An 8237-nucleotide genomic window follows, 5' to 3' on the forward strand; every position below is an offset into this window, starting at 1 on the left:
CTCTCTCTCTCTCTCTCTCTCTCATTTGTTCATCCTTATTCTCATTTATACACAAGGCCTTCTCCCAGTGACATGGCCCTCCAAAGCCTGCAGCTTATATCAGAGCTAGAAGCAATGATTCCTCCTATCAGAGGATCCCAATGGACTCCAATGAGGGTGGGAGATCCCAGTTTGTGGCTGTGAGGGCAGGAGTGTTACAAGAAGAAACAGGGAGAACTAATTGGTTTTTGTATTCTATGATGCTGAATCCTGGTGGTTCTTCAGAACTTTTAGAGTTAAAAGAAATACATCTGAAGCCAAACAAGCCAAAGTCTGGGAAAGGGGCTAGGAGGCAGAAGTGGGAGGAGAGAGGAGGAGCTGCCATGCTGCCCAGATGGGGCCCCTTCAGGGCTGATTCGTGATGCCGCACTGACTGGTCATTTCACTACATATGAATGCTGGAAATGCTTCTGTCTGCCTGAAGGCCTACTGAAGCCACTGAGCTCACAGTTCTCCCTAAGGCTGGAGCCCTAAGACTTGGATCAGTGGGGGTTCCGGGTGGCAACCACAGTGTCCCCACTCTGCTGTGGTTATCCCTTCTGTCCATTCCCACAGAGATGCCTGGCACAGGCCTAGAGTTGTGGTCTTTACTTTGTCTCCCCTTCCCTGCCATGCTCCCAGTCTCCTTCTCTGTTCAGGAAACCCTTATTCAAAACTCCTCACCACTCCTGATTTCCTATGCGAGTAGGTTACTGAATCTTAGCTGCGACTGTGATTCCTGACAAGGGGACCCCAGCCAATAATTCCAGGATTTCCTTTAATTTTATCCACCCACCTCCACCACGTGATCAAGTTTATGTTCTCTAAATCCTTCTTTCCTTGCCTTCTCTTTCCTGAAATATTTCCATCCCACCCCTCCTGGTTCAGCATAGTCTATTATGAAAATTCCACTGTTCCTTCATGGTCCCACCACACAAACCCTGCACCATTGGCCACAGTGAACTGAGCATCCTGAGGGATGTAGCCTCTCCCAGTGCCCATGTTCATGCTATGATGCCACATTCTGTGTCCTTGGTGGGTAATCACTGTGGCTGTGGACAACGGAAGTCCCCCTGAAAGCAGCTCTAAGAGGAGGACTTGGGAGGGCAGTGGAATATCTGGGGGCTGGTCACAGGGAGAGGGAGCAAAAGAAGAAGGGAGGTACAATGGGGACAAAGCCCTGTAGCATTTGTGTGAGGAGTAGTTACTACCTGGGCACCTGGGGCTCCAACCTCTTGGGCACTGTATCGCTGTGTGTCAGAGTTGCTCAGGAGGACAAGGAACTGGGAGCTCACTCCACCCAGGTGACATTCCTGCTATTCTTAGAGGTTCCCAAGAAGGAACCCCTAGTGTGGCGAATGGGGATTGCAGGGCCAGTGGCTCTGAGGACCAGGAGGGACAGGTCTAGGCCAGCAGCTGGGCTCATCCACAGATCCTCACCAAGGTTGCCAGGCAGCTCCCTGGGACTTCAGAGGTGACAGTGTGCATCACCACTCCTGCCTATGCATGGCCTCTGTCCTCCATGGAAGTGTGTCCATTGATAGTTCACACTGCATGTTCCTAATCCAAAAATGTCAAAGGCTTCAGGATCCAAAGCTTTTTGAGTGCTGCCATATTTACGTTTCATATTTGGAAACATTTCTGATTGTGGAAGGGGGACACTAAATCAGTAAAGCTTTTGTAATTATTTTGAAATCCAAAAAATTCCCAAACCTGAAACATCCTCAATGGTGAGCATTTTGGAAAATGATTGCCTAGCCGGGGTCACTATGCATGCTTTAAACTGGCTCTTACGGAGGCTTTTTGGGGTCAAGCCTCATTGCAGGGGAGAGAATACCACACTGCTGGGGTTCACCTCCAGTTGTTAACAAATGGAAATACAGTATAATGTGAACCATCAAGATGAGAGGCCAATGATATTTTAAAAAGAAATAGAAAACAGAGAGATGGGAGCCACTATCAGCAAGGTGGTGCTGGTAGGCAGGGGTCCTGGGGGTGATATGTGGGTAGACTTTGATTTCTAATATTAGCTGCAAATACAGATGACTTATCCTAAGTCATGTGTCTAGGTTTGTGCATCCAGGCCCAGAGCTGCCATCCTGGGTCCCGAGTCTGTGGAGGGAGTGGAGGCTCAGGCAGGTGAGGGGGAAAGTCAGAATGCTCTCCTTTCTGTGTCTCCAGGAAATGCATGCCTCTTTCCTATGTGTTCCAGGAAGACAGCCATTCCCCTCATCCCATGTAGGCCCAGGGAACCCTAGGCTCCCCATGACAGATGAGCTGCTGACAGTGTGGCCGAGGTCTGCATTAAAGCTTAATGCTGACTCACGGGGCTGGGAGGAGAACTTTGGAGTCAGGCTGTGAACACCTTTTTCTCTCCACATTGGGGGTGTGGGCAGGTGCATCCTGAACCTTGATGCCCTCAGGAGACAGTGACCTGCTCCCCACACTGCGTGAGCCCTGTGCCCAGCACACTCTGAGCACATAAAGGATGAGGCTAAGTGCAGTACCCAAGGGCACACAGGGCCTGCCTGGGGCTCCACTCAGGTGACTGGACCTACCTTCCCCTCCCCCTCACCGCACATGGTATCCCCAGTCAATATCTCCTCTAAATTTTGTTCCCTGCCCTCCAGCTTTAATGTCATGTCTGCTCTTGTTGTCTTTGGACACAGGATCAGCCTCCCGCTGGTCTGTCTACCATCTCTGAGTCTACAGAATGATCCTGGAAGAGTCAGCTGCAGAACACATTTGCAGGTGCTCTGTGAAACCAGGGGGGAAGGACCTAAGAAGGACAATGGCCCATGGAGTGGGAGTAGGAGTGGAGCTGGAACCACATGCTTGTGAATGTATATTGCAAAGATGCCAAGCATGGGGCCAAAGTCCTGAGTTCAAATGATAGCAGCCACAGGGCATTTGCCTGCCTTTGAAAAGGACATTTTGGATGTCATTTGGGAACTTCAAGTCCTCCAGGAGACTTGGCCTGTCTGGAACCATGGCATTGCACACCTCTTGGCTTTCCCACAAGCACTGCACTTACAGAGCCAGGCAGGTGGCCCTGGGGGAGGTGGCTGCTTTTGGAGGGACAGCTGCTATTGTGGTTTAAATTCAAGCCTTAGGACTCAGAAAGAACTGGGTTCAAATCTTGTCTCTATGAGGCACTTCCTATTAGCTTTGACCACATTACTTTAAACCACAGCTTTTCCTCCATAGACTGGATCATGTAGCCAATCCTCAGAGAGGATTATTTAGATTTTGGATCCTCAGAGACCTTGATCACACCACTTGGCTCTCAGGAAGCCTTGAATAGATGCTCAGCAGTTGCAGAGTAAAGCCAGTGCCATGCAAGTCTTCTGGAGTCCTTGAGGGGCAGATTATGCCAGCAGGCCAGGGCCACAAAACAGGATGACACCAACCAGGTTTGCTGACAGTGTTTCTGATTAAAATTCTAACTTCTGCTATCACAGTTCAAAAGCAAGCAGGCCTGGGGGTGTGGTCTCCAATCTGCCAGGCCTCTCTCCCAGATCTGTCCTGCGCAGTCAGCACAGATCAAAAGGGAGGTCTCCTGCCTCATGCGTGGAATCTGCTGACTCCCATATCCACCCATTGCCTGCCTTTCATCTCCCTTCTACCTTTCAGCAGCGCATTGAGGGGTGCTCCCTTATTGGCTGGCCTTTGGGGGGCTGTGGGCCACAGTCTGCAAGATGCAGATATTCTAGAGTCAAAGCTGGTTACCATTACCCTGAAAGCAAGGAGTCAGGTACTTTGGAAGGAAAACCATATCCATTTACATATTGTGTTTACGACACCAACACTTAGGCTCTTTCCAAACACAAACATTTAAGGACAGCACTACACCATTAAAGCTGGGGGAAAGAGGCCAAACCCCAGACACAAATGCTGAGGATGGATCACAGCACCTGTGATGCCTTTTGTATGTCAAGTGCTGGATGCATGGTCCATGGGATGGAGAGAGTGTGAAGACTGTGTGCAAGTGTGTGTGGGGGTGCAGCTCTGCATGGAAAACTGCGTGTGTGTGTGTGTGTGTGTGTGTGTGTACATAATATACGAGGATATACTTCAGCCTGGGTCCCCCGGATGCTCACCCTGAAACAGAATCTAAGTTCAAGATGTCTATTTTGGAGATGCTATCCCCTGGTTAGGAAATCTGCAACAGGTCTGCCACTAAGCCTTGTGAGCTCGTCCCTCTGGGGAGCTGTAGGTGACAGCAGAGACCACAGGAGAATGATATCTGTCCACATGCTTCTTGTCCACAATTGCTTCTAGCTGGCCTTGTGGCCAAAAGTCAGACTCCAGGTAGATACCCCCAGTGCCAGGAGCCATTGACCCTCAGCATGTGGACCTGAGCATCCAGGGAGACTACAGCTGCTACAGGACCAAGGGATGTCTTGTGCATGGTGTGTGGCCCCAGTGCTTCCTGGGCATGTGCAAAGAGCGATGGTAAAGAGAAAGTGTTCCAGGCAGGTGAAACAGCAGGTGGTGTGCATGGGGTGTGGCAGTCAGGGTCTCTCCAGCATCCAAAAGCCATTCTTTTTTGATTCTTCTAATTCTAACCTGCCTTTTGTTCATAAGCCTATAAGACATGGGACTCTGGTTTAGCAACTAAAACAAAACCAGGTCCACTTCAACATTACATCGGGAAGTATCTTTCTTTACATTGGATATGATCAAGTTCTTTGCTTTTTGAAATCAAGACCACAAAACCAAAGTCCTCAAGAACAAACTCAACAAGAAACTTCAGCAGATCACAGGGAGAGGCCAGGAGGGAAGGTCGCTGGCCACAGGAAGCTGTTCCTGCCACCTCCCAGACCACCCACCTGGTCATCACAGTAGCCGGGCTGGCCCCACCCCCATGGCTCACTTGCTGAGGTCTGATGTGTGGTTTGTGTATTAGGAAGCTTTTTAGTCTCAGGTGTAATCAGGTCAAGGACTTTTTGTAACCCTCGCAACTTTTGGAGCAAACAATGTTTTCTTCTGTACTTTTTCTAGGCTGTGGGGAAGATTTGATAGCTTCCCTTTATCAATTGACACATGTCAAAATTGATGTGCGTGTGCACGGAAATGTGACTGCTTGCATTAGTGTTAACACACTTGGGCATCCCCATAGCTCAGGATGATTGTGATGCAGTATAACAAGGTTTTAACCTTTCTTCTATCTCAAACATCTGTAGTTTTCCACTCTATCTGTTTTACCTTACCTTAGAATTATCATTGAAGATCTTGATGGAGTTAATATTTAATGACTTGATATTTAATATTAAGTTCATTTTGTAGAGGGTGAGTGGTGCTGCTGTCTTGTAATATTTCTGAGTCAGGCTGCTTGTGAGCCTCGGAGGGAGGAGTTTGACCCAGGCTCACAGCCAGAGGAAGCCAGCGAGAGAGTTGGGGACACAGTGTGCCACAGAATCAGGCACAGAGGCTGACAATGACTGCTTCACCAAAATCTCTCATGCAAAACCGGGTTTTTATGTCATTTGAAAAGCATGACACTCACAGAAAGCATCATTCATCCTGTGAGTTATGGTTGGCTGTAAAATAGAATGAAGAATTCTTTTGCATTGAAAGACAAAATGTTTATCTTTCAATTCTTTGTAGGCTTCCTCTTGGCCGTTGAAATTCAAATTCCCATCTTTGCTTCACCCCAGCTTTACATTTAAAATTCTAATTTAAAATAGAAAACCCGAGCTTTCTATGTTGGCTGTCTTGGACCAAGTTGGTCTCCATTGGAAAAATTAAGGGACTGAGCTACATTTCCTCAGGTTGTAAGGTTAAAAAGCAAAAATCCAGCTGGTCAAATTCTACTTGTGGTTGCTCAGAGTCTCTACAAAGTGAACTGGAAAAACTTAGACCAAATTTAGAGGGTGAGGCAGTGTTCAACTCAGTTTTGCTGGAACTCTTCCTTTGGTTGAGGAAAGTTCTGGCCGTGCTGGAACTGTGCCATTTTGCTTTGTAGAATGAGAGACTAGACTGGGAGATTGTCTGAGGACGTCTCCATCTCTCGGGCACAGGATCTTCGTGCTGCCAGCTTCCTTCCTCGCTCTGACCATGAGCAGCAGAAGCTAAGGGAATGTGGTCCACACAGTGAAGTGTGCAGCAAGCCTGATGCTTGTCCTCGGTCTTCCTGGAGAAGAGGTGCTGTCTCCCCAGTTCCAGATAGAGAAATTGGGGCTGGGGAAAGTTGAGTCAGGCCCCCCAGATTGCGCTGCCTGGAAAGAGGAGGGGCAGATGGAAGTGAAGCCCAGGCCCTGTGTTCACACCCACTCTGCTCACCACTACCCCTCGCCTTTTGAAAACAAATATCGCAGAAGAAATGACATCCCAAGCACAGTCCCCATGATCATTTATTTTTCTAAGGTGCTTCAGGCAACTATGTACTTCAGGTTTGAATAAACTCCCTAGGAACAGACCCGAGGGAGGGGGAGTCTTTCAGACAAGTTCCTGAGCTGTCTGTACAAATCTCATGTCTACGCCCTTCCCAAGGGAGCCGTCTGTGTTTATTCTATTCTTATTGGTGCATTTGTTTGTAGTACACAATGATTAGGCCATCTCTCCATGAACACAGACAACTAGACTCCACTAGGATGGATGGAACTCTGGCTGCTCACTTTGGGACTAGATAGAAACAGAGACTAGCATCATTTCACAAGCAGGAAGCACATGGAGGGGCAGGATGTCACCCCATGAACACTGACAGGCCCGGCAGATGGGGACCTGCACCAGCCAGTCCTCTGTCCAGGGTCTCTAGGCTGAGGCAGGAGGATCACAAGTTTGAGTACCTCTTGGGAAACTCAGTGACCTAGCAAAATCCAGTCTCAAAATAAAAAATTAAAAATAGGGTGGGATGTAGTTCAGTGCCAAGGTCTTAGGTTCAAGTCCCAGCACCACAGGAAAAAAAAAGAGGATTCACAGGTAGAGGGCTAGGAAGAGGAGGGATCTGGGTGAACAGAGAGCTCTCTTAGACATAGAGTCAGCCAGAAACATTTTTGCTATTCTGTTAACAGCTGCTATGAGTTTGACTCAATTCTCAAAGCATTTATTCCATTTATGAGAAGTATAAAATATTGTTTCTTAGATAAGAATACACACACACACACCATATTTACATTTATAAAATACCTTCAATTGTTAGAAGCATTCTAATTCTATGTGCCACCAAAAGAGAGAAAAACGTTGCCTATTAAACTTGTTGTCAATGATTTCTTGCTTCTCATAGTTTTTATTTTATAAGTGATGAGTTTTTAAAGGCATTTTTAGACGTAGATTTTTTTCAGGCAGCACTGTGATGTGGGGGAAGGTATGGAAGTGGCCATTGCTCTGCAGACTCTGCTTGCTTTCAGGCTTCTCTGTGGTCCCTGTGTCACTTGGGGGCTCACGTCCTCCCGGGGGTGGGTGGCTGGCTGGGGGGGTGGGTTGATTTGTCCCCAGTCACCTCCGCTACCATTGAGAACCTTGATAGTACAGGCTGTACGGAGGGGATTGTTCTGTCTTCAGTATTTCTCCCCAAGCTGGTGACAGGCACTCCACAAATGCTCAGAAGCAGAAACAGAAATGATGATGACTGATATCTTTGCTTCTGCAGACCAGCCAGAAATGGCAGGTACTGTGCAGTTGGAGGAAGAGTAAATGGTAAGGTAATGACAGTGAGCAATCACACAGAGCCTCACCCCCACATCCTTTGCCCGCAGACCCCCTTGTTGCTGCCGGACTCTGTCACTAATTCCGATGGCTTCCCTGGAGAACTCTGTCCTTCCTCGGGCCCTGGTGTAGGCATCCCCTGCCCTGGCCTTTCACGAGCCCAACACCAAGCCAGTGGGATTCAGGAGAAGGAACCCAGTGTGCTTCTAGGACACACAAATCACTCCTCAGGAGGTTCTCAAAGTGTTTGTGCTTAGAAGTTGATTGAGATTTTTAAAAATATTTGGTTTGGAGAGGAAACGGGGATGTAAAAAAATTAAGATGTGTTATGTACATGTACCAAATTGTCGCAGTGAATGTAATCATTATGGACTCCAACCATGTACTCATAAAACTAAAATTTAATATATATATTTATGAATAAATACATAATAATAGTATAAGTATATTGACATTCATAGCTGAAATAAATAATATGTCATAAATATGCATGTAGATAAAATATACTTGCAGTAACAAATGAGCCTTCCAATAACCCCTACCCCCACTCCACACCTGCTACCTGTGCG

Source organism: Fukomys damarensis, unplaced genomic scaffold (assembly GCF_012274545.1).
Source record: "Fukomys damarensis isolate Sample0158 unplaced genomic scaffold, DMR_v1.0_HiC HiC_scaffold_7, whole genome shotgun sequence".
Classification (NCBI taxonomy): domain Eukaryota; kingdom Metazoa; phylum Chordata; class Mammalia; order Rodentia; family Bathyergidae; genus Fukomys; species Fukomys damarensis.